Raw genomic sequence first — 27,389 nt, forward strand, 5'->3', positions numbered from 1 at the left:
AACCACAGTCAGCCTTGCAGGTCCATGCATGCCCTCTGTCTGTCCATCCACCCTCCTTATGCAAACCCCTTCTTCCATCCCTCCATCCCTCCCATGCACATCAATCTATCTATCTATTCCCACACACACTCCATCGATATCTGTCCATCCTCCATTTATCCCCTACACAAACTCCACCAACCATCCATCCATCCACACACACACACTGCTCCAGACATCCATCCATTGGTCCATCCATCCCCCGCAAACACCTCCAGCCAGCCAGCCATCCCCACACCCACCCACCTATCCGACTGTCTCCATGCACCTTCTTCTATCCATCCATCCCAACTCACCCTTCTTTGTATCCATCCATTCAAGCATCCATCTGTCTCCACACTCAGCCCTCCATCCATCCATCCCCACATCTGTCTGTCTATCCCTACACACATTGATGCATCTGTCCCCATACACGCACCCTTCTGTCACACACATCCCTGCATGTGCACATTGGTGCTGGCATGGGGGATTATTGTGTAGACTCTCCACACAGAGGACACGTGTTGAATGTCTGACTTTTCAGGGTCACTCCCCCATGACCTCACTTCTGCCTTGAAGCTAGGTGTCAACATCCAGTCTTGACAGGGCTCAGAAATATCCCTGGGTTTCCCATCAGCAGCAATGAATCCATCCCTAAACGGGCTAGACAGGATATCAGCTACTCTCCTTGAAGCCATGGATAGAACCCAGGAATCCTGACGACCTCCTGTATATCACGAATTGGAGAATGTCACCCAGTTCCTCCGGCACTGAGATCTTTCCTTCCTCTCTCCACTGCTCCCGCACCTCCTCAGTGCGAAATCAACAACCCCAGAAATACATCTGTGCAGTGCGGCGATTACTAAATTGCTCCTGAAAGCACGATTATTCCTTTGGGGAATTTTTTTTAACCCCTCATCATTTGCCAACTCACGAGCCGCCATCACACTCAGCGCTGCCTCTTAATTGTTGCACTTGGAGGAGCTAAAAAAAACCCAAACGACTGAAAAATCTAGTCAAGTAAAACTTATTTCCCATCTGAAAGGTCCCAAAAGAGAGAGAGTTTTGGGAGGTGCAGGGAAGATAGCGTGGGCTTGACGGTGATGAATCATCATTTTGTGGAGGGCGTCGGAGTATCAGTCAAGGGCAGCACCCATTATGCTAGGTGCTGTACTGACACAGAACAAAAACCTGTCCCAAAGAGCTAAGAATCATCTCGCACCTTGGCTAGCATAACCTAGTCCTTTCTGGCTTTGACACATGCTGTCTTGTCCACTCACGTCTAGCACTGGTCAGGAAAAAATGCTGTTCCAAATCGGGACGAAAAGCCAAAAATTCCCATGGGTTGAAACATCAGAGAAATGTCACTTTGGGACCATAGAATCGTTTCCTTTCAATAAGGTACAGAGGTTTCCCTTCGACTTTCTCGCTTCCATTCATTCTTTGATGGTACAGTAGAACCTCAGAGTTACGAACACCTCAGGAGTGGAGGCTGTCCGTAACTCTGAACAAAACATGATTGTTCTTTCATAAGTTTACAACTGAACATTGACTTAATACAGCTTTGAAACTTTACTATGCGGAAGAAAAATGCTGCTTGCCCTTTATTTTTTAGTAGTTTACATTTAGCACAGTACTGTACTGTATTTGCTTTTTTTTCTCTCTCTCTGCTGATGTGTGATTGCGTACTTCCAAATGAGGCGTGTGGTTGATTTGTCAGTTCTTAACTCTGAGGTTCTACTGTATATTGAAATAGTAAATGGAATATATGTGATATTCAAATTAATGTTGGAATGTGAGATCCATGTCGAAATGAAATGAACCAAAACAAAAGTCAAAAGGAAATGTTTGTACCTTATCAGAGTGGAATGTTCCAATGTCATCAAAATGAACAAGTCAAAACAATTCCCCATCCCTATAAACACCCCACTATCCATCCATCCATCCATCCCTCCACCGCTCCCTGCATCCCCCCACATACCACCTTCCAGCACCTATCCACCCCCCACACCCCTCCATCCTCACTACACATATCCCTCCATCTATCCCCTCACACAGCACCATCCATCCATCCATCCATGCCCCCCTACATACACCTCTTCATCCATCCATTCAGCCATGCCCCCTATATATACCCCTCCATCCATCCACCTGTTCCTCCACACCCCTCCATCAATCTATCCATGCCCCATCCATCCATCTATGACCCCTGTGTCCATCCATGCCCCCCTACATACACCCCTCCATCCATCCATCTGCTCTACATACATCCTTCCATCCACTCCTCCCTCCTCCATCCATCCATCCATGCCTCCCTACATCCATCCATCCCCCCTACATCCACCCCTTCATCCATCCATGCCCCCTGTATACACCTCTCCACCCATTCATCCATCTGTCCATACCCCCTACATACACCCCTCCATCTATCCATCCATCCATGGCCTGTACATACATCCCTCCCTCCCTCCATCCATCCATCCATCCCCCCTCCATACAACCCTCCATCCATCCATTCCCCGTACATATACCCATCCATCCATCCATCTGTCCATGCCACCTCCATCCACTCCTCCATCCATCCATGCCCCCCTCCATACACCCCTCCATCCATCCATCCCCCCTCCATACACCCCTCCATCCATCCATCCATTCCCCCTACATACACCCCTCCATCCATCCATTCCCCCTACATATATCCATCCATCCATCTGTCCATGCCACCTCCATACACCCCTCCATCCATCCATGCCCCCTACATACATCCATACCCCCCTACGTGCCCCCTACCATCCACCCATGCTCCTACATACATCCCTGCATCCATCCATCCATCTGTGCCCCCCTACATACACCTCTCCATCCATTCATCTATCCATCCATCCATCCACACCCCCCTACATACACCTCTACATCCATTTGTTGTCTGGACTTTTTCCCATCAAAATCGACGCGCTCCCACAGAATATTGAAATGTTAGCAAAATGGCATTTCTCAATGAAAACCTTCCATGAAAAATGTTGCGAATGGCATTTCTCATATCCATTCCAACTGCTGCTGGAGAGCTCATTTTCCTGGCCTGTCAGCTTGACCACATCACGCCTCTCTTTGAATCGCTCCACTGGTTCCCCTTCTCTAGCGCTGAAAGCACACGCCACTTGCCTTCCCTTTCATGGCCCTCCACGCTCAATCCGCACCCTGCCTAGCATGTCTCATTTGCTGTCAGGCTGTCTACGCTCACCTCAGATCAGCCCATGATCCCAGCCGCCATCGCCCACTTGTTACATTTTCAAACAAGCCCCTTCATGCTTTCTCCCATGCTGCCCCTTGCATTTGAGTGGAACTTCAGAGCCACTTCCAGATCCATCTTCCAGACTCTCCCTTGCTCTGAAGCCTCCCTGCGGGTGCGCGGATACCACTGCCCATCATGCTGACCAATACTGTCTCATTGTTTCCTGGGGCTTCCCTGTCTCGCACTTATCTCTCTAGTCTTATACTTAGTTGGCAGCTCTTTGGGGCAGGATCTGTGTTTTGTTCTGTCTGTACAGCACCTGGCACAATGGGGTCCTGCTCCATGACCAGGGCCCTGCTACCATGCAAATAATAAATAATAGGAATTACTAGAGCTGTGCAGGAAGCAGAATTTCTGCTGCACAGAAAATTCCATGATTCCAAAATCTGTTTGTGTTCTAAATCAGAACCAAATCACCAATTTTGAAATTTGGGGAAAAAAATCCTTTGGGGGTCAAATGTTTCAGTTTGGATTGTTTTGGAGGGAAATGTATATATATATATTTATAATATAAAATAAAATACATTTTGAAACAGAAAGTGACTTTGGAATGAAAAATCAACATGCTCTGTTTCTGGGGTCACATACCCCCTTTTTTTTTTAGCAGAATTGTCACGTTCCTGGTGAATTTTGGCAAAACGGTTGGAAAAACATCCCATCGGAAACTTTCCTAAGGCTAATATTAAATAACAATGATCAGGGGGGTCTGGGTGAAGGCTTTCAAGTACCACGTTCTGCCACTCAGTGTTGCCAGCTGTCATGACATTTCACTTGGAGGCCCAGCTCCCTGAGTCCTGATACTCTCTGTGTGCCAGGGAGAGCTGGCCCTTTAAGGGTGGGGTGAGGGCCAGTCTGAGCCCCACCTCCCCAGGTGTATGGAATGAGTGTGAGAAAAGCAAGGCATGAAGGGCAGCTGTGATCAATCAAGAGCTCCAGGGGGAGCTGGGAGGGGAAGCAGAACAGCCAGGGAAGGGCTGTGGCTGGATAAAATAATATATGGAGATCTACCTAGTTCATAGAGCTGGAAGGTCATTGAGTCCAGCCCCCTGTCTTTATTTTTTGGACCAAGTACTGATTTTTGCCCCAGATCCCCAAGTGCCCCTTCTCAAGGATTGAGCTCCTAAACCCCTGGGGTTAGCAGGCTAATGCTCAAACCACTGGGCTATTCCTCCCCTCTAAGGAAAAGGCCTTGGACAGGGGACAGGACAGTTAGAGGCAGCCAGTTATTTATGGTTCTCCCGTGGGTTTCTGCTCTGCTGCCACCCTCTGGCAGGGGGAGGTGCAGCTACCACTGCTAACAAGGGGGCAGACAAAGGACCCAATTGCAGCTAGGAGCGCTGGAAGATGGAGCCAACAGAAGAATTCATGGCAATTAGGAACTGGGCCAGACCCTTGGTGGAATGGCTGATGGGGAGTTTGGGGGGTTGGTTCCTGTTTGGCCTTTGTTCTGAACTCTGGAAGGGGTGGACTGTGATGACATTGCCGGACAGGTAAGTCACTGCAGCAACTGGAAAATAAAACCCAGTGTTGGGAGCTGGGAGAACCTATCTGAGAGAAGGGAAAAACTGAGACAGCACATGAGCTTGAAGTCAGAGCAGGTAGATCCCTGCTACCGTTGGCTTTTGTGTGTATGTTTTAAAAAAAAATCCAGCCCTTGTGACTGTAGAAAAGCTAAAAAATATGATGCCTAAAGGTTCAAAAGCAAATAAACGTCTCTTATCTAATGCTAACATGAGACCCACTTCTGTCCTGGAGCGAGAACCCAGGAATCCTAGCTCCCAGTCTAGCCACTAGACCCCACTGCCCTCCTAGACCTGGGGTAGATCCTAGGAGTCCTGGCTCCTGACCATAAGCAGCTGCCCCAGATTTCTTCTTGCAAGCGAATTCAGCTGTTTCCTCTCTGGTTTTTTAGATTTGGCCAGTTCGCTCGTAAGCATTAGTCACATAGAGACAGGCTCTAATGGGCTGGCTGGGTGCCTGGGCTCCCATGGCTAGTGGAGGGTGCAGGCCATGGCTAACCAGGCATCCCATCAGCCAGGGCTTGGAGCTGCAGCCAGGCGCAGAACATGCCAACACAAAGCTGGGTTTGGGCATGTCCTGCGTGTAGGGGAGGAGGATGTGGACCCCAATTTCCCTATGCAAACGGGGTGGGCGAGCTCTGAGCTTCGGTCCCCCCATGCTATTGGTTGTAGTGCAGTATTGGTTGGGGGCCCTGGCTGGGATCAGGGGCTCACTTGTGCCAGACACTGCACAGACCCCAAAGGTCTCAGCTGTGCCAGACACTGCAGAGGTCCTGCTCCATGGAGCTCACAGACTGAACAGACACAGGGTGGGAGGAGAAAGAGGCAGAGAAGAGAGACTCACCCAAGGTCACACGGCGGGGAAGTAGCAGACCTGGGACTAGAACCCAGGAGTCCTGACTCCAGCCCCCCACTCCTCTCCTGCTTTAACCCACTAGATTCCATTGCCTTTAAAGCTGGGGATAGAACCCAGGAGTCCTGACTCCCAGGGCCCACCCCCCTGCACTACCCACTAGACCCCACACCCCTCCCAGCTCTGGGAATAGAGCCCAGGACTCCTGCCTCCCAATCTCCCGGCCCTAGCCATTAGACTGCACCCGGGCAACCTGGCTCCACCCCCACAGCTACGGGAATGGCAGGATTCCAAAGCCACCCTGGAGGTTAAATGAAAATGTGGTTTTGATTCACTTGACCCTGCTTTTCCTGGCAGCAAACAAATCGCGGGTGAGCCCAGGCCCTGGAGTCCCCTGGAAACGCCCCTAATAGGAGTGAGAGGAGCTGAGGGCACAGGCGCTGCTAGGTGGGTAATGGAGATGGCTGTCTCGGTGCGGGCGGACCCTCCAGCGAGGGGCCTGGGGCTGATCCTGTTGGTCTCGTGCCAGCCTATTCCTCCTGCCAGTCCATCCCGCCAGGTCCCCTGCCCATCTCTCCTGGCAAAGGGGCTTGGTTTGACAGCACCACAGTCCTGCCTGGAGATCCATAGGAGGAGAGACAGAGAAGAGTAGCTAGGGAATCCCCTCCCAGAGTGGGAGATAGAACCCAGGAGTCCTACCTCCCAGCACCACCCCCCGATCACTAGACTCCCCCTCACACTCAGACTGCATTGAGACGATCCCCTCCTGTTCAGCCTGGGGCAAAGCAGCTCTGCTCAAGCCAGTGAGGTGATGTGGGTGGATGGGGGAGCAGACCCTGTCCTGCGTCGAGATCACTGCATGGGGTTGGGACTGGAGAATGCTTTGCTTCCGTGTCTCTAGACAGTGCAGGCTGAGGGCATGTGCATCTGGCAGAGTTTAATGAGCCATGCAGGGGAGCTGGAAGGACAGACAGACGTTGCCCGGCTCGAGGCCGGCTCCAGTGTGGACCAGCTGCCATTGGCCCTGCTGAGTACAGCATGGCTTTTCATGCTTCCAGCCTGGCCAGTCCAAACCCTCCCCTTTTCCTAGTTGGCAGGGGACCCCCCACACTTGCATTCATGGATCCCCTCCGCTGTCCCCTCCCCGAGCTGTCCTGGAGGCTGGGTGGGTGACACACGAGCCCTTTGCACAAGGGGGCTGGTAATCCTTGATGCAGCTCAGCCACGGGCAGGCTGCAAAATGGTGCTAGGCGGAGGGGAGCTGGAGGGGCTGGGAAGGGCATGCGAGCCGCTTACACAAATGGTGGTATGCCCCATGGAGGCATCCTGGCAAGAAGGGCTTGGGCACGAGTGGGTGTGGTTGGCACAAGCAGGCAAGGCCACGGTGAGAACAGTGCAAGGCTGTGGTGAGCTAGAGAGACAGCAGGAGGGGATGCAAGAGCCCCTTGCACCCAAAAAATGGTTGATCCTCCCTGGGGCAGCATGGGGAGATGCACCTCGCACAATAGCGCAAGGCCACAGTGTGCTAAATCTCGCACACAAGAGCCCCACTCTCCAGCATGAGCTGGTAGCTGGGTCCTTTCTGCTTTCTTCTGGCACAGCCACTGCTAAATTTCACAGCGCCAGCCTGCTGCCGGGACCTGTCTGCGCCATATGGGAAAAGCTGGGCCCTAAATCTCTGAACAGGGACCCTGCTTGAGTCCTAGCCACAGCTCCAGGAGGGGAGTGGAGTCTAGTGGTTAAAGCAGGGGAGCTGGGAGCCAGGACTCCTGGGGTCTATTCCCAGCTCTGCCACTGACCTTTGGCAAGTCCTTTCCCCCCTTGGTGCCTGTTTCCCCTCTCGCCCTTGTCTGCGTAGGCTCTGGCTACACTTAAAATGCTGCTGCAGTACTTCAGTATAGACACTTGGCAGCGATGGGAGGGGTTCTCCCATGGCAGTGGTAAGTCCCCCCCCCACACCCCTGAGCGGTGGTAGCTGTCTATACAGGGACTGAGGTTGGCTTAACTACGTCACTCAGGAGTGTGGATTTTTCACTCCCTGAGCGACGTAGCTGGGTTGATCTAATTTCCTTGTGTTGCACAGCACTCAGACTGGGAGCTCTGGGGGCAGAGACCCTCTCCTGCTGGGTCTGTGCGGTGCCTAGCCCAACAGATGTCCTGATCTCGGTAGATGCCTCCCTGAGCTGCAGTAGCCTCACCAGACTCTGCCTTCCCTGCTGTGCACCTCCTGGCCGCCAGGGGATGCTGCAGCTGCTCCACACGCCCCTAGTGGCAGCAGCGCTGTACTGCATCCTGCAGAGCTATAGCTCTTGCACCCCCTGGTGTCATCAGGCGGTACTGCACCCGGCAGGGCACAGCTGCACAACACATTGTAATAGGGGTTGAAACCCCCCTCCCCCCGGTGTGAGAGCAGAAGGATCTCAAACCCAGCCACTGCATGGCTGACATTCCCAGCCCATCCCCCCATCCCACTCTCCTAGCATTCCATCATTCACCCACTCACCCAGGAGACCTTGGGCTGCCCCCACAAAACCCATTGATCCTCCCACAATAAAAGGGCAGAGAGGTGCCCTGGGGAAACCCTGGTCCCTTAGCAGGCTATGGGAAGCGGAGAAGAGCCTAGAGGGGCCATGAGGAATAGCTAGCTCCTGATCCTGAGCCCACAGGTGTCCCGTACAGCTCTCTCTGGGCTTCCCATCCACGTTAGCAGCCGGGCTCTGGGCTGGGGTAGCTTGGGCCAGCTGCTGTGAGGGGCAGTGTCTCATGTGGCTGGTCTGGATTAATAACCATGTGAGCAGATGGGGGCAGGGGCGGCTCTAGGCACCAGCAAAACAAGCTGGTGCCTAGGGCGGCAAAATGTAGGGGGCGTCCCCTGCCGCCGGGGAGGGCGGGAGGCTGGGCCGGCGGACCTGCCGCAGGCATGCCTGCGGCAGGTCAACCGGAGCCGCGGGACCACGGCACCCGCCGCAGTCATGCCTGCGGCAGGTCCGCTCGTCCCGGGCTCCGGTTGACCTGCCGCAGTCATGCCTGCGGGAGCTTAACCGGAGCCGCGGGAAGAGGGGACCCGCCGCAGGACCGGGGAAGGGCGGCGCAGCGCACCGCGCTGCTTGGGGCAGCATGATTTCTAGAGCCGCCCCTGGATGGGGGCCTGATCCCTAGCTGGTCAAATGAGTCCTGTTCCTTTGGAGGTGGCAGTCCCCTCCTCTCCCAGCATCCCCACATATACAGCTCTGCCTGTGCCCCTCAATCCCAGCCTGCAGCCCCCTGCTATCCCAGCCCTGAGCTCCCTGCAGCTCTGCCTGTGCCCCTTAATCCCAACCTGCAGCCCCCTGCTATCCTAGCCCTGAGCTCCCTGCAGCTCTGCCTGTGCCCCTTAATCCCAACCTGCAGCCCCCTGCTATCCTAGCCCTGAGCTCCCTGCAGCTCTGCCTGTGCCCCTTAATCCCAACCTGCAGCCCCCTGCTATCCCAGCCCTGAGCTCCCCCCAGCTCTGCTGCTGCCCCTCAATCTTGACCCACATCCCCCTGCTCTCCCAGTCCTGGGCTCCCCCCTGCTCTGCCTGCACCCCTCAATCCTGTTTTGCAACCCCCTGCTATCCCAGCCCTGACCCCCTTCCCCAGCTCTGCTGATGCATCTCAATCCCAGTGGAAGAGCATTAGGAAAAGCCTTTAAATAATTCCTCCATCTCTGCCTCCCTCTTTCCTAGGGGTCAGGGCCCCCACCGCAGCAGAGTTAAGTTCTGTAGGGAGTGGGTGTTGATGGGTGCGCAGGGCTCTGTGGCTTGGGGAAGGGATTCCCTCAACACACTGGTCCAGTTGCCAGCACAAAGCGACATGTAGGCGAGCGGAGAGAACAGAGGCACTGAGTGCTTCCTGACGCCTGACGCCAGTTCCTGCAGTCGCTGCAGTCAGCGGGGCCATTCAATATTATCAGCGCCTCGCCCCTGCTCTCTTCATCAAGATCCGGTGTGAGTATTTCATGCTGAGGAGTGCAGTGGTAACTGCTGACACCAGCTGGCGCTGAGAACAGTGCACGAGGCTCCCCTCCATGCCCTTCAGTCTGAACCCGCAGCTTCCTGCTATCCCAGCCCTGCCCCCACTCTCAGCCTTGCCAGTGTCCCTCAATCCTGACCCACAGCCCTCTGCTATACCAGCCCTGAGCTCTCCCCAGCTCTGCTAGTGCCCTCAATCCCAACCCGCAGCCCCCTGCTGGTCCTGGTATTCCAATCCTCCCACTGAGTCATGAAAACCTGCCGGTTTAGAGACATGAACAAAAGAGTTGACTCAGCTGAGTGTTTAAAACTCATCTCACTTGTGATCCCAGTTCTCAGGAGGTGAATGTCCAATGATGTCCCCACAGCCACTTTCTGTGGAATATTTTGCAATCATCATCACTGGTGGAGGGAGGAATCTTTTTAGACTGAGATTTAGGCAGGGTCTGTCTCCCACTGAGTCTGTGCAGTGCCCAGCATGGAGGGGGGGCCTGCTGTCAGTCAGGAGGAGAGATCAGGGCCCCCATTGTGACAGGCACTGCACAGCCCCCAATCAGGGCATCACCAAGCCCAGTGCTGCACAGACCCTGACCCACATTGGGGCCCATTGTGTCAGGTGCTGAAAAGTCCTGCTCTCAAGAGCTCACCATCTCAATGGACAATTAAGGATTATCTCATCAGTGAGAGCAGGGTCCTGGAGTGATGCAGTGACTTGCCCAAGGTCACACAGCTATTCAGTGGCAGAACAAGGAATTGAATTCTGGTCATTTTCACCTCAGGCCAGCACGCAAACCTAACAGTGCCACCTGCAGCCCACAGCTGTGCTGTGCATCTAGCAGGACAGGGAGCCCTTGCAGAGGCGGCGGGGTGGTGGGAAGTGCAGTCCAGGCTAATTAGAGGCGCATTTTGTTTCCTCGTTAAGAGAATGAAATAATTGCAGACTGAGTAAATTATGCAGCGGAAACAGGGCTGATTGTGCTACCATGTGTGTATAATGGTGTTAGAGATACACCATGCTCTGTGTGTCTGTGTGTGTAGTGGTGGTAGCTATACACTGCACGGTTTATGTGTAGTGTTGTTAGATATACACCGCGCTGTTTGTGTTCATAGTGTTTGTTAGATATATAGTATGCTCTGTGTGTGTAGTGGTGTTAGATATATACCGCACCGTGTATGTGTGTGTGTACTGGTGTAAGAGATGCACTGTGCTGTGCTATGTGTGTATGTAACACAACTACACCGCACGGTATGTGTGCAGGGCTTGTCGCACTGTGTATCCCAGCACTCCCGAGCTGCCCGTGGTGGGGCTGATCCGTCTGGGCAGGGGCGATCTGCACAGGCCATGTGCGTTCCTGGTCATCCCAGCACCACACAGCTTGGGCTAAAGAGGAACTTCCCATCCCACTGGGTGGGAGCCTCTGGGGCGGCGAGCGGGGCAGGCTCCTGAGGGATGCAGGGCTGCGGGTGGAACTGGAATGCAACCCCTTAAAAACAGCACTGAAAATCGAAACACACACCTGCAACTGACAGAGACACAGACCCCCCTTCAACTGACAGACACACAGCCTGTGACAGACAGACAGATACACACACACAGGCTTCCCCAAGGCACAGTACAACTGAGAAACAAACAGCTCTAATGGACTGATGGCACCTGTTAAAATTGTTACATCAGTCACTGAAACCCCAGGGCAGCATCACGTGGGTGGAGCTGTGTGTACACACACACAAACTCATCCCTGGCTCTCTTATGGTGCTGTTCATCTGTAGATCTCAAAACACACTTTCCAGCGGAGGTCAGTATCATTAGCCCCATTGTACAGAGGGGGAAGCTGAGGCAGAGTGGGAACATGCTCACTAGACTCCCTTCCCTTCCCAGCGCTGGGGATAGATCCCGGGCCCAGGAGCCCGTCCCCCTCAGTCAGCCAGCCCACACGGAAACCTATCTTACGCTGAGCTGCTCTCTGTGTGTGTTTGTGTGGCGGGGGTGTTAGCAGAGCCAGCATGGCCTGGCCGGCATGTCCATTGCACCGCTGAAGTAGTATAGGAATTGGGTTATATCCCTTTAAATAGCTGGTGAGTCCTCTAGCAGCGCCCACTGCATTGTAGGGCCGAGACCTCAGCCAGCACAGCGGCGTGTATCCATAACTAGGCCTTGCATGTCATAGCTGCTCAGCGACTGGTGATTTGCACTGAGGGTCCTGTCCTGCTGCTGTTGTGCAAAGGGCAAAAGACACAACTATAAGCAGGACGTGTTCTGTGCTGAGCTGCCCTGGGGGGAGGTGGTGGTGCCGGCAGTGGGCCTAGAACCGGCGACCCTTTGGTCTTAATGGTGGAGCCTGCGCTAAAAGGACTGGCTGTGCAGGCCAGCGCTGCTATGGTAGCTAGGCAGTATGTAGTGACTGCTACAGCCCTGTTGGAAAGACCCAGAGCTCCCCCCCTCCTTGCCTAGGGAAGCTGGCTCCATCTCCCCACACCCAGCTCAGACCCCATATGCAGGAGCAGCTGGCTGGGCTGCAGCAGAGAAATGGGACTAGGACAGCCAAACCCAGGTGTGCATGCAACCTAGACCAGGCCATGGGGTGCTAAGAGGGCCATTCGCTCTGACACCTGGGGCTGAGAGGTACCCTGAATCCCTAGCAGTGAGAGAGCAGCCAAAAGGGGCTCCCGCTAGAGTGAGGGTGGGGAATCCACTGTATTTGATTTGATAGCGTTTGCTTTGCTAGTTCTGGCCGATCCCACCCTGGCTTTCATCTCGTATTTAACTATGTGTATTGTGACCAATTTTGGAGCTGGCGCTGCACAGACAGGGGGCAACAGTCCAAACAAGCATAGGGCAGGGGGGAAACTGAGGCACGAAGCGGGGCCGTGACATGCTCAAGGTCACCCAGCAGGTCAGTGACAGCCAGCAATAGAGCCCAGGAGTGCTGATTCCCTGCCCCGTGCTCTAGCTGCTAGACCACGCTCCCTGGTCTCTGCTGTGGTTTCCTCTTGGAGTGGGTGTGTGTGGGAATGGCTGGGTGAAACCACGCATGTGTGTGTGTGATTGTGTGACAGGCTGCGACATGCAGCGGACAGCATGTGCAACTTCATGACAGCACAGCAAACACCACACCAAGCCCAGTGCTCCCCAAGCCTGGACGGTGTGGGTGTGCCAGGGCTGCTGCTGACACCACAGGCGCCCCGCTACACCCACCGCTCTGGACTGCAGGTCTGCAGGCTTCCTTCCAGGGGCTGAGTTTTTTGCTTTGTCTGTACAGAACCTGGCACAGTGGGGGCCTGGTCCATGACCAGGGCCCTGGGCACAAATACAGTACAGATCATACCTCATCATGAATTCACCTCCACAACCCTCTTTGACTCAGAGCCTTGTCAAAAACAGACAAGGAGCATAAGGACTTGAGGTCATTTTCATTTGATCTCTCGGGCAGCTTTGTACTTCAGTGCTCTGGCTTTTCGGCTAGCTAAGTCAACGTCATTATCCCTACATTAGAGGCAGGGAGGCTTTCTGTACCCCGCCAGGCCACAGCTGAGAATGGAACCCAGGAGTCCTGACCTCCAGCCCTCCACCCCCTGTTCTAACCCATTAGACCCCCATTTCCAGCCCAGGGCTGGGAATAGAACCCAGGAGTCCTGGCTCCCAGCCCTATGCCCCCTCCAACCCCTTAGACTCTACTCCCTTCCCAGAGCTAGATATAGAACCCAAGCCTCCTGACTCCGTTTTGATCCCACCACTTGATCCTCCCAGCCCCTGCAGGCTGCCTTTGCAAACCAGAAATGGGGGAAGCTGGGCAGATTTCACGTGCAAGGCAGAAATGTGGCGAACTAGCCAGCTGTCAGGGACTGAACAAAGGCCATGACTTGCCCTAATGCTCAGAAATGGTTCCCGCTATTTGTGTGCAGATTCTATGAATCTGGGGGCCCTGCCTTTCTGAGTCTGGGAATTGTGTCTCTCCCCTCGTCCAGGGATGGGGGGAATCGAGCCATGATCTGGGACTTTCCCAGATTAAGAGCAGAACGGTATGATCCAAGATGGGCCCTCCATGTTGCTGACACAGGTGGAAAAACTACAGGCATGGACTCCAAAAGTGTATTTCTGCTTTTCCGTCCTCTTTTCGCTCCCATTTGCCAGCCTGCTCAATTCACAACAGAGCCAGAAGTTTGGTCTAATACACAAGAAGACTTCCGCTGTCCACAGATGCAGGTCATTTTCACCCACCAATATTTTCCTCCATTGCCACCTACACCCATCTCCTTCCTTTCATCATCAGCTAGTTCTCATTCATTTCTTTTCCCTAGCCCTAAATATGTTATTTCCTTAAGCAAATCTAGCTACCTGGCTGGCACTTCAGCCCCCACCCCACTACACAGTCTCAATGTTTGGGCTATTCAGTTTTTAACAGTTGCCACAAAACCCCCCAAGCAGAAATTTTTCCCACTTTTCAAGGCAACAAAATTGATTTTTATTTTAAAACTTTGCCGGATCATTTCTCCTGCTACAGTTCCATAGGCCTCAATTTTGCCATGAACTGGGCAAAAAGAGAGAGATTATAGAAAGGGGTGTCTTAAAGCTTTCTGTCTTAAAATCCCGGCTCAAAATTCAGCCCGCGGGGCCTCTGGCCCTGATTCTGCAAGAAATCTTTTTTCTTCTTCATGGACCGCACACACAAAACCAGTGGCAGGATTATTTGGGGGGGGTCTTCCCCCCCAAAGGAAAGAGAGGGACACACACATCCAAATAAAATTGAGTGCATAAAATATTTCTGTTTTCATAAAACATCTTTGAATGGAAGAACTATGATTGCAGGCCATTGAGCCATTCCCAAAAGCAGACACAAAACAATTACAGACTGACACGCCAGAATTAATGCAGATAGATAGATAGATAGAGCCCACTTCTTTCTATTCAACAGAGGCTGGGACAGGCAAAGTCACTAGCAAACACCTTATTAAAAATATCAAGCTAACGCCATCCAAAGTAAAATCAAATCCAAAGGAGAGGTTGTGTATTGAGTTACACCACTGTTTGCATCTGCTTTGATAGAAGCCAGTCCACCAAATACAATATACACGCATTGCTTTCTTATAAATATACTTTAAGAAGGAGGGAAATATCGGCTTTTCTGAGAGCGGGGTTAATTGTTACTTCGATTTATTCACCTTGAAGAAAAGAGGGCAATTGTTTAAATCCTTGCAGGATTAAGCGCTAAAATAACCCTTCTTCTCTATAGTGGGAGCACCTTGCAAACGTTATTAATTAAATGAAAGTTCCCAACTTTCCTGGTCCATTTGGAAACCGTGAATTCCAAATCCTTTTGCCCATGTTGAGAAGTTGCAAAAGATTAGAGCCCCCAGGGAGAATTTTCCTTTACAGCAGGATCCAGTTTAAACAAACAGAAAAGCTCAGCTTTATGTCCATGCCAGCCCGGCGTTCGATGTTGAATTTTGGATTATTTGCCCTCCTGCTAGGAAATGAAATGCCGAATGTGGCTCGGGCAATGCTGCAAAATTCAGAGCATCGTTTTTCATTCCAGAACCCCCTCTGGAAAAAATACACAGCGTAAATTGGGAGAAATTCTCCAAATTGTGGGTTCGTTCCTTGCAACAGATTTCAACCCAGCTGCTTGGGGGGAGGGGGAGAGATTTTGCCGTTGCTCAGAAAGATTATTGAAGTGTAAACTCGCCCGAGCACCTTGTTTCCTTAAGTGGTTGGAATGTCACTGTTTGTGCACTCAGCTACGGGCATGGCTATCATGTATGCATGAATGGAATGGTACATGAAAAGCGACATGAAACACACATGCAGAGGTGAATGAGCACAAAAAATATTTCACTCTGGGGTCTAATGGGAAAGACACTCATACACACACACACCCCGCTGCATCTTTTCCAGGTACAAAACCAGCTCCTCACGGCACAGCAGCTATTTCAGTCTTGCCCGGGAAAGCAGCTTGCTTCCCCCCCCCCGCCCCCCGCTCCCCATTAGCCGATTCTCAAATCCCTCTTTTTTGTTTTGGGTCTGCTGACCTCTCCTCACTTTCCCTTCCCCTGCGTGAAATAAATAATTCCAGATAGGGGCAGAGAAATCAAATCACACAAGCTTCCCCCCTCCCCGTTAAAATCAGTGCCCAAAACCATCTCCATCCTTTTGCCCTATTGCACAAAAAACACCCAACTTGAGAACAGAGGCAGCGGGGATTTGAATTTGCTGCAGGTTTTTGGAAAACCCTGGTTTCTCCAGCAAAAGTAAATAAGCTCAATGAGCTAACAGCTGAGGGGCAGACCCCTACATAATGGGCTTTTAATCACAGAAAAGTCTTAGAAAGCTAGGAAAATCCAGAGCAGTGAATCTGTACGGTGGAGCCCGGGCATTTTAACCACGCTATCATTGCAAATCCCGGAGCAGCTTTGCAAGCGAGATCTGTTTGGAACCCAGGCATCCTGGGCTTCAATACAAACAAATCTCTCTCTACATATATTTGGGGGTGGAAGCTTACCTGTTTGGCGTCCAATCGCTCTCTCCCTCCACAAAGTTTATCACGCCAGCCGGCCAGTTTATTCCAGTAACGAGGCAAAAAGGATGGAGAATCAGACTAGGAAATCGGCGAGGGGGGTGTTAAAACAGAGGGGTGGGTGGGGAGAGAGGGCTGGCTCGCGGTGTGGGGCGAGCTAAGGCCAAGGGATGAAGTGTGGAGCAGAGTGAACGTTGGTGTGTGTGTGCGAGAGCAAAGAGCAACCCCCAGACACACACACACTCACTGCTGCTGGGGAGCACAGGAGAGAGAGCTTGCTGTGCCACTGATGCGCCAGACGAGATCTGGAGCGCGCTGTGCATTTGTGCTAGCCGGGGCGATGCAACTCAGTGTAACGGGAGGAAGAGCCTGGGTCCTTCCTGCTAGCTGGACTCCGGCAGCCCCCCCGCCCCCTCCTCGCCCCCTGCAGCTAAAATGGCAGAGGGGCCAGAGAGAGCAAAGCCTGTTTTATGGTTCACGGGGCCTTTTGGAGCCGAAAAAAGGGGCTGTGGGGATAATGATGCAGCGTCGTCATAAAGGGCAGCCGTCAGGAGGGGGGAGGGGGTTGGGCTGAGCCAGATCCCCCGCTGGTGTAAATCAGTGTCACACCACTGGAAATCAGTGGGGCCAGATCCCCAGCTGGTGTAAATCAACATCGCTCCATTGGAGTCAATGGGGCCAGATCCCCAGCTGGTGTAAATCAGTGTCACGCCACAGGAAATCAGTGGGGCCAGATCCCCAGCTGGTGTAAATCAACATCGCTCCATTGGAGTCAATGGGGCCAGATCCCCAGCTGGTGTAAATCAACATCACTGTGTTGGAAGTCAGTGGGGCCAGGTCCCCAGCTGGTGTAAATCAGCATCGCTCCATTGGAGTCAATGGGGCCAGATCCCCAGCTGGTGTAAATCAGCATGGCTCCATTGACCCTGGCTTACACCAGGTGTGCATCTGGCCCCATCGGTTTCTCATCTAATACAGTAGTGACTGCAAACCAAGTACCCTGGGACTTGTCCCCAGGGAGAGTTTTTTTGTTCAAGCCCTTTGGCCATTATGCCCCCCCCCAGTCGGGCTGTGAACCCTTCCCCTCTGGGGCTGTGATGTGGGGGAAGGGTATGGAGAAGGGACTCCCAGGGGTATTTCCCCCACTTTTCAGTCTGCACCTAAAAGGATGGTCTGGAATGTTCTAAGGGGGGGTGTCTAGTGGGTGAGAGCAGGGGGCTGGGAGCCAGGACTCCTGGGTTCTATCCCAGCTCCAGGAGGGGAGTGGGGTCTAGTGGGTGAGAGCAGGGGGCTGGGAGCCAGGACTCCTGGGTTCTATCCCAGCTCCAGGAGGGGAGTGTGGTCTAGTAGGTGAGAGCAGGAGGCTGGGAGCCAGGACTCCTGGGTTCTATCCCAGCTCCAGGAGGGGAGTGGGGTCTAGTGGGTGAGAGCAGGGGGCTGGGAGCCAGGACTCCTGGGTTCTATCCCAGCTCCAGGAGGGGAGTGGGGTCTAGTGGGTGAGAGCAGGGGGCTGGGAGCCAGGACTCCTGGGTTCTATCCCAGCTCCAGGAGGGGAGTGGGGTCTAGTAGGTGAGAGCAGGAGGCTGGGAGCCAGGACTCCTGGGTTCTATCCCAGCTCCAGGAGGGGAGTGGGGTCTAGTAGGTGAGAGCAGGAGGCTGGGCTCCAGGCAGGGGCAGTTGCCACCCCACAGGTTTTCACAGATCTACATGCTCCATTATGCCATCCCCCTCTCCCCCCCCCCCCAACCGATGCAGGATATAATAGTCACGTATAAGGTTCTATAGCCTGACACAGCTTTGCCCTCCCCTCACCCCTGAAGTTTTCTGAAATGACCCTCCTGGATTGTCTCTCTGCTCTGGGCCGGGGGGGAGGCGGGTGTCTAGTGGGTTCGTGCAGGGGGCAGTTAGGACTCCTGGGTTCTATCCCCAGCTCTGGGGGGTGGAGGGGTGTCGAGTGGGGGCGGGGCCTGAGAGTCAGGCCTGAGTTCTCTTCCCACCTTTCCCACTGATTTGCTCTGAGCCCCTGCTCCATCCCTCCACCCCCTCTTTCCTTGCATGGCAGTCAGGGTCCTGGTGTCCCACCTGCCTCCCCATCAGATGGCTCTTCCTTAGCCCTAGCGTGAAATCACCGTGTTGGGTCTCAGTTCAGTCCAAAGCATCGCCGGAGGAGTCGGGAGCCTCTGCGCCGACCTTCCCCCGTGGACACTAATTACCGGACCGGCCTGACTCTGGGTTGCAGCCCTTTCAGTGACATTCACACCAGTCAGGACACTCCTTGGCTCTTGTCCCCATGCAGAGTGACATACAACCCTTAGACCAGTACCAGTCACATTTTTCCCCATGCTCATGCCCTCTCCTGCCTGGCTGACCCAATGCACAATGCTAGTGGGCGCTGTCCGCTCAGTCAGTGCTGGCCCCAGTGCCCCTGTGCGATGCTAGGGGGCGCTGTGCTGCAAGGAGCAGGGTGGGAGGACTCAATGGGGATCCTCTCTACCCCCAGTCAGTGCTGACCCCAGTGCCCCAGCATGGTCCATGGGGGCGCTGCTGTAAGGACCAGTGGCGGGTCAGTAGGGGGCGCTCTCCCATAGCTGTCAGTGCTGGCCCCAGGGCCCCAGCACAGCATCGGGCTCTGTGCTGAGGGGGTGGGCTCAGTAGCAGGCACTCTCTCCTCCTAATCTCTCTGTAGTTTCATCTGACACTTGAATCTTCACTTCCTGTCTTAAACTGTTGTGTGCTTCTGTTAAACAGCTCCCCACCCTAGAGGCCGCTGCATCGCAGTGCTGGATGGGGCGGGGGAGGTCCCTGTAGAAACAGCCCCTGGGTCCCGCCCCAGGGACAGCGTGTCTCAGGTGCTAGGTAAGATGACAGCTGTTTTTCCAACCTAGGTATCTCTTTTCTGGTGGTGTTGGGAGCCTGATAGGTTGAAGAGGAATTGGAGTCTGTGCAGCACTTGGCACAATGGGGGCCTGATCTCAGTCGGGGTCTGGGCAGCGCCTGGCACAATGGGGGCCTGATCTCAGTCGGGGTCTGGGCAGCGCCTGGCACAATGGGGGCCTGATCTCAGTCGGGGTCTGGGCAGCGCCTGGCACAATGGAGGCCCTGATCTCAGTCAGGCCCTATAGGTGCTACCATAACGTTAACAACAACATCCAGCAGCAGAGCGTGAATCATTGTAATTTAAGATCTGTAAACCCTGGCCCGCAGCACGGAAAGAGAAACTCCTCCTGCAGTATTGGGCTAATGAATCTGCGAGGAATGAGGAAGAGCCACATACATATTTATTCCCCTCCCCGCTCGTGTATTTCCCCCTCTTCCACCCGGCTCTGCTCCGCTAATGAAGGGCCCTTATTATGCTCCTATAATTCCTCCCTAATTTGATATTTTAGTGTTTCTATAAAAAGCCTCCAGTTTGCTGCAGATTTCCCACTAACTCCCTCTTCCCTCCCCCGCCATGGCTCCCACCATCCCAGGATCAGTGTGATCTTGGAGAGCCCCCTTTCCTTACTCTCCTGCCCCCAACGCCCCACTTTGTACAGCTCATGCTGCAGGGAGCCACTAAGTTAAATCATGCTGGAGCTTTCTGCTCCTGAGATTTGTGTGTGACTTTATAATCTACAACTGGTAGATCACCCCAGTGCGAGATTATAGCTGTGCATGTGCCTTCCTGCTGCCCTCTGCTGGTCCAAGTCGAACTGCTGATGTGTGTGTGTGTCATAATCCCTATACTGCTGATAGGGATTCTCCTTCAGCCCCAGCCAGCGTAAGTTTTGGAGGGCTCCGCTTTTGCAAGCAGGAGCTGGGTTCTCCAGAGTTGGAGCAATGAATATAAAAAATCAGCATGGAGGTTGGAAGCCCCACAGCCACAGGGCACAAAATTTGTGTAGTTACCTGCACTAGAGCAAAACGGTGTCTGTGCAGCACCTGGCGCAACAGGGTCCCAGTCTCAGTCGGGGTCTGTGCAGCACCTGGCACAGGGAGCACCCTGATCTCGATCAGTCTGTGCAGCACCCAGTGCATAGCAGCCCAATGTGTGTGTATATCTAGCTCACTGTTACCCATGGGTCTCCAGTGGATTTTCTCCTCTCCCACAGTCCAGGACCAGGGCAGCTCCAAGGTTCCAAAGCAAGGCCCCGGGGAGTGACTGGGGAGGGGACACTTGGACAGCGCCGCCTGCAAATACAGCTTCGGCCCATTGACACGTTGTGTGCCACCTGTGATGCATGCTCATCTCATTGCATCCTGCATGCCATCTGCAGTGCATGGCACTCTTGCTGCATGCCTCCCTCATGCATGCTTAGCTCTGTGCATGGCACATGCTAATCTCAGCACATGCCACCTTCAACATGTCAGTCTTGCTGCATGCCATGCTCCAGGCACATCTGCACACTGTGTCTCAGGGCCACATCCACCTACCTCCCATGACAGGCAGCAGCTCATTGGAGTTTACATGCAGGCTCTGCCTGTGGGTTTGGAAGGGTCTTTGGCAAGCGCCAGCCCCCTCCCTCCCAGCCCTTGGGTCTCAGGTGGTGCTGCAGGTAGCAGGCACCTGGGTCCAGCCATTCCAGCCAGCGGCTGGCAAATTTGATCAGTGGCAGGAAAAGCCTCTCGAGGCCGTTGCTTGGCAACGGAAACGCCTGATGCCAAGGAAGAGACAGGGGAAGGCGGGTGTTTTCCTTGAACAGCCGGAGCACAGCGATGGGGTTTGGAGGGAGCGCAGCGGTGGCCTGGAATACCAATGCAAGCAGCAGCAACACACTGGCCAGGTCCCTGGGGTGCCTGCCTGGGCTGGCACCATGTGTATCCCAGAGAAGTTCTCACCCCATGCCCATCACTGTGGCATCCGAGCCCCTCCTGGTGGTGCATTAGATGATGTGACTAATGTCTGTCATGTGTATGTTTGGGGGGGTTGGGGTGTCATCTGGGGGTCCCCTTGTACTGGGAATCTGGGATCGGGGTCCTGGGGTGGGGTGTCATCTGGAGCAGGGAGCCCCCTTGAACTGGGTAACTGGGCTCAAGGGTCCTAGGGTGTCAGCTGGGGCCAGGGTCCCCTTGTACTGAGGATCCAGGGGCAGGGGTTCTGGGATGTTGTCTGGGGCCGGGTGTCCCCATTGTACTGGGGATCTGAGGTCCTTGGCGGGGGTCATCCGGGTCAGGGGGTCCTGTTGCTCCAGGGATATGGGAGCTTGTGACTGTGTGAGAGCCCTGGGGGTATGCGTGTTCCCTTGGGGACCGAGAAGCAGGAGGGATGAGGGCAGTGAGGCTCAGACCTGGGCACAGCTGGGCTGTCCCTGCCCTGGCCCCAGCCCTGGCCAGCATCAAGCAGAGCCCCCAGCCACTGGCATCTCAATTATTAAGGTGGGTGGAGGAGCAGTTGGCATGTGACTTTGAAGGCGCTTGCAGAAGGGTGACTCCAGGACTAGCAGAGTGAGGGGAGGAGGGACCTGGCTCCCAGCTCTGTGGGGGAAGTGATGTCTAGTGGTTAGAGCAGAGAGGGTGAGGGCCAGGACTCCTGGGTTCCATTCCCAGCACTGGGCAGGACGTGATGATGTTTCACCCCCATTTTGGATTAGTGCAAATGAGGATACGTGGTTCAGGGAGTGTCAGTACAGCTCCACTCCTTTTCCACACTCATAGGACATAGGGCTGGAGGGCCCGCTGGGCCAGGCACTGCTGTCCCTGCTGTCGTAGGCAGCTCACTATACTGTCAGGCTGCCTGATAACAGCAGGAACTGTATCCCTTAGCGCCAGTGATATTTCCTGTCCTGGAGCACTGCAGAGTGAAGGTACCAGCCTCTAGCTCCTACTCATGCACAGACCCAGGCTGGTGCTGGGAAGTCGCAGTTATAACCCAATGCACAGAGACCCCTCACCCAGCACTGGGATGCAGCCACCTCTGGGGTGGGGCCCAGGAGCTGCTTATACAGGGATCCCTCACTCAGCGCTGGGATGCAGTTCCCTCTGGGGTGGGGCACAGGATTGTTTCTGCTACTCGTTCCTACACCACAGATTAATGCAGAGTCCTCCCTCCCTGCCTGCTACCAAATTCTTATGAGCTGGGCTCACATCTTTGCAGCCTGGCACTGCAATTCAAGCCAATCCCTAAAAATACCCGGGTGTCTGTGCCACTGTCTCTTTGAATCACCCACTGCCTCTAGTTTTCTTACGTTAATAATGGGGGATAATTTGTAGCCAGCTGTCGGTACTTCAGTTGCAGGGGGAGGGGATGGGAAGAATAAGGTGGCAAGAGGAATGAATCTTCTGGGCAGAGTGAATGAGATGCTGTTGTGCTGGCAAGGACCAGAGGTTGCAAATTATTAGTTTGTGTTACAGTCACACCTGCCAGAGAACAGGGCCCCATTGTGCTGGGTGCTGCCCAAACCCTGACTGATATCAGGCCCCCATTGTGCCAGGTGTGGCACAGACCCCGACCGAGATCAGGGCCCCATTGTGCCAGGTGCGGCACAGACCCCGACTGAGATCAGGGCCCCATTGTGCCAAGTGCAGCACAGACCCCGACCGTGATCAGGGCCCCATTGTGCCAGGTGCTGCACAGATCCTGACTGAGATCAGGGCCCCGTTGCACCAGGCGCTTCACAGACCCCAACCTGACTGGGAATAGCACCCAGGAGTCCTTTCTCCTAGTCCTTAATCAACCCTTTCTTGAATCCTTGTGAGCCTGATTTGCCATTTGTCTGCACCGTGAGCCCAGTTCCCCATTGCCCTGCCCCTCGTGCAGCCATTCACACTAGTGCAAAGTAGCTGTGCAAGCCCCACGGCTCTGATTGTGTCACACCTGCATAGAACTGGTGCAAATGGCCACCGGGCAAAAGGAATCACCCCCACAGCATGAAGGTCAATCAAGGGACTGAACTGGGACTCAGGACTCCTGGGTTGTGTTTGCAGCTCTGCTGTGACCAGCTGTGTGACTAGGAACAGTCCCTACTAGGGTCCAGACAGTGTGGGATGCCCATCCCATCCCATGTGGCAGCACCCCCTGCTCGCTGCACCACTGCTGCTCCCAGCTCCTGAAACCCAGCCAGATCATTTGGCTCAGCTCTGCCTCTGAACGCCAGCCAGCTCAGCTGTGGCTGTGTTAATTAACAAAGGGGGAGAGGAATGAGGGGAGGAGGACTGGTAGCAGGACGCTGGGGTCCCTTAAGAGCCCCGGGGCTTTGCCCAGTGCTGGCACAGAGACACCCCCATGGTGGAACGCAGGCTGGGGAGGGGATCAGGGTGCTGGCAAGGTGGCCAGTGCATCTGCCCTGCCCAGGCCTTTCTGCTCCCTTTGGTCTCAGTGCTTTGGGATCCCCATGGGCATTCTGTCTTCATTAGCTCTTCACATTAACACGGCAAAATCAACAGCAGCTTGCTGGGCTTTGTGGCACCAGAATTAATTACTCCCCAAGCAGGAGACTGTCAGCAAACGGAAAGGGAGAGAGCATCTTTCTCCGTTCTCTGAGCTGTGTTTACAGCGACTCCTCATCCAGCTCCGAGATACAGTTGCCTCTAGGGCAGGGCATGGGGCTGTTTATACAGGGTTCCCTTGCCTGGTGCTGTGATGCAGCCACCTCTGGGGCAGGGCGGGGAGCTGTTTATACTGTTCAGGAACTGTGGAGAATGGTACACCTTGAATCAATGCAGAGCCTGTTCTATCCCCATACACCTCTTCTGTCTATCCCCATACGCCCCTTCGCCCCCTCTATCTATCTATCTATCTATCTATCCCCATACACCTCTTCTATCTATCCCCACACACCCTATCACCCCATCTATCTATCTATCTATCTATCTATCTATCTATCTCCATACACCCCCTTTATCTATCTATCTATCTATCTATCTATCTATCTATCTATCTATCTATCTATCTATCTATCCCTAGATTCCCTACACACACATATTCCCACTCCACACACACACACACACACCTCTAACCTTTATACACACACCCTCCTGTGCACGCTGACTCACACTTACACACATTCTGCCCTGTCCCCAAAATCGATCGGTTCCTAATCCCCCCAGCTCCATTTCTAGCCGCTGTCCAGTCCCAGGAGACTGGCCTGGGTATGGTTTGCTAAGCAGTGTTTGACCCTGTCAGTCTGGCCCAGCCAGCCCACGCAGCACCGGGACCGTCTGACAGCCCTGCTCAGTTCACAGGTGGATTTGGCAAGGAGGGAGAGTTGAAAGCCACCTTTTCCTGCAATCTCAGCTGATCTTTTTTTTTCACTGGGAAGCACAGCCCGCAATAATAGGGAATTTCAAACAAGGCATTCACACACACACACACCCCCCTCCCAGAGGAGCAGGTTTGATTGAGGAAGAGCAGGTTCCAAGGTATGAGAACACTCTCAGATTCTCACTGAGGTGACTTGGGGTCACCTCTGAAATATCAGATTATTCCTCTGTCCTTTTATCCCAAATCTGCCGCCGCATTTCGCCACATTATTTGCTTCTGGAGAGGGGCACAGTGGCTGTTTATACAGGGAACCCTCACCCAGTGCTGAGAGTGACCACCTCCGGGGAGCAGTGTGGGGACTATTTATACAGAGATCCCTTGCCTGGTGCTTAGATGCAGCCACCTCTGGGATGGGGAGTCGTTTAACAGGGTTATATAACAATTTAAGAAAGGCAGTGAAGAATCCAGTATCAGTTGTGCCAGGGGCTACACAGGCCCTGGCCAAGACCAGGATCCCCATTGTGCCAGGCATAGCACAGACACATACTAAGGGACAATCCTGCTGATTTAGAGAAAAGAGCACCCCCTACTGAGCCCTCCACCTCACTCCCTGCAGCACAACACTTGCCAGTACCATGCTGGGGCACTGGAGCCAGCATTGCCTACCAGGGAAGAACACCCTCTACTGAGCCCCCACCACCCTGCTCCCTGCAGCATAGCACCCCCTAGTGCTGCACTGGAGAACTGGGGTCAGCACTTACTCAGGGGGAGAGCACCCCTTACTGAGTCACTCTGAACACTTCACCTACCCCTGAACATTCCCAAAATGTTGCTCCTTCTCCAAACAGCTTCTCGCTGCCAGGGAGGAAAGGGGGGCAGGTAAAACCTCCATTCCAGGAATATAACCAGAGGATTTGATTGTTCCGCCATAGGAAGCCTGATACAGACGCGAGACGCTGCCCTCTAGCAGCCCTCCCCTGCCCGCCCCTGGATGGGTTCAGAGAGTTCTACACAGGGTGTTCCCCATGCATCCAAGCGTGGCGGGGATGGGGAAAGACCGACAGGATCCATTCATTTCTAGCACCGGGTTTGGGGTGACGGGGAAGCTGATAGATTAAGTGTTCCTATTGGGAACCAGGAAGTGGGTGGGCAGAGCCCCCCCACTCCCCCCAGCCTAAGGGGAGGATCCATAGGGCCTGGAAACCAAATAATTCCAGGGGACAACTAATGAGATAACAGGGACGGGAGTGAGGTCAAACGGTCAAACAAAGGGAACCTGACGGGGACACGGAGCAGAGAACCCGGGACAGCGCCCACTGCTCCTCGAAGGTGTCACGGGAGCCAGCGGACGCCGCCCAGAGGAGCTCTGCCCGGATGCGTGAGCGGACGGAGGATCGGAAACAGGCCCCACGGTCACAGGAGACCCCATCGGCCAGCTTCCTCTCCCTGGTTGCGTAGATGGCCGTTTTAGCCAGGGCCAGGAGGAGCTTGACCAGGAGATCCCGTGGCTTTGTGGGGCCACGGATGGGGAGTGCGTAGATAAGGAGGTGAGGGGGAAAGCACAGCCAGAAGTGTAACAAAATACAGTGAAACCCCGCTATAAGGCGACCTCTGGGGTCCAAAAAATTCCATCGCGCTAAATGCGGGGTCGCGGTATAGCGGGGTTTCAAACCAGTCCGTTTTTCAGTGGCCCCCTAGTGCCCCTGGTGCCTAGTGCCCAGCAGGGGAGAGGAGCTGCGGCTCCCCGCCTGCTGGCGACAGAGAACTCCGGGGCTGCGGGCGCCGGTGCTCTCTGTCCCCGGCAGGCATGGGGCTGCAGCTCCTTTGGAAGCTGGAGAGAAGCCGCGGCCCCGCACCTGCCGGGGACAGAGAGCACCGGCGCCCGCAGCCCCGGAGAAGCCGGAGAGAAGCTGGGGCCCTGCGCCTGCTGGGGTCAGAGAGCACTGGTGCCAGCAGCCTCGGAATTCTCTGTCCCCAGCAGGTGGGGGGCTGCAGCTTCCTCCCCTGCCATGGTGTTGGGGACCATTGGTACAGTACCCTACTGGATTATACCTTAAAGGGGAGCCAACCTGTGATCGCGTTATATGCGATTTCGCGTTATGGCGGGGTGCGTTATTGCGAGGTTTGACTGTATTTGTGAGGAGCCGGAATAGGGGCTGCAAACTGGCGCACTCCAAGTAAACGTGTGCCAGGGTCTCCCTCACACCGCAGAAGGGGCAGGTGTCCGGGACTGGGGTAAACCGCGCCAAGTACAAGATTAAATGTTGGTGGGCAGATCGGCCCTTGCTGGCATTAGGGGCAGACTCAGCTGGGAGATGGGCTCTCTGGATGTCTGACTGAGGGGTTAGGGTAATGGCATCTAGGACAGCCAGCCCATTCTCCATCAGCAACCTGGGTCAGTGTCAGTCAGTCGCTGGTACTGCCCAAGATGGTGGGAAGCTGAAGTAACCCTGCTGACTCAGTTCTGCTCACACAGGTGGGAATCTGGAGTAACTCCATTACACTCAGTTCTCCTCATATGGGTGGGAATCTGGAGTAACCCCACCACACTCAGTTCTGCTCACACGGATGGGAATCTGGAGTAACCCCACCACACTCAGTTCTGCTCACACGGATGGGAATCTGGAGTAACCCCATCACACTCAGTTCTGCTTACATGGGTGGGAATCAGGTATCACTCCATCTGGTTTGATTGTGCTCAGACTGGTGTAAATCAGGAGGCAATCTGGAGAAGGAAGTGCAGTTACACCCTGGGTAGATGAGTGGAGAACATGAACCCTACATTAGCAAAAGGGGTCAGAAAACTGAAGAAAAACTCTAATGGATGAGTGTGGGTGGAATGTGTATAAACAGCCCCCGCGCCCTGCCCCAGACGTGGCTGCATCTCAGTGTGGGGCCAGGGATCTCTGTGTAAACAGCTTCCACTCCAGAGGCAGCTGCTTCTCAGCACAGGACAAGGCATCCCTATATAAACAGCCCCCTGACCTCACCCCACCGCATCTCAGCGCCAGACTTGTTATTGTT

At 54.2% G+C, this 27,389-nt stretch overlaps 2 protein-coding genes across 2 annotated transcripts in view; one reads left to right on the forward strand and one right to left on the reverse strand.

Moving 5' to 3' along the window:
- Nucleotides 1-16,629, reverse strand: part of FLRT1 (fibronectin leucine rich transmembrane protein 1) — a 99,402-nt gene extending 82,773 nt beyond the window's left edge. The window contains exon 1 of the mRNA XM_045024863.1: nucleotides 16,172-16,629. The gene's annotated coding sequence lies outside the window, so the exon portion shown is untranslated. The remainder of the gene's footprint in view (nucleotides 1-16,171) is intronic.
- Nucleotides 1-27,389, forward strand: part of MACROD1 (mono-ADP ribosylhydrolase 1) — a 203,971-nt gene that overhangs the window by 125,860 nt on the left and 50,722 nt on the right. The window lies entirely within an intron of this gene.

This window comes from Mauremys mutica, chromosome 7 (genome assembly GCF_020497125.1).
Source record: "Mauremys mutica isolate MM-2020 ecotype Southern chromosome 7, ASM2049712v1, whole genome shotgun sequence".
Lineage (NCBI taxonomy): Eukaryota > Metazoa > Chordata > Testudines > Geoemydidae > Mauremys > Mauremys mutica.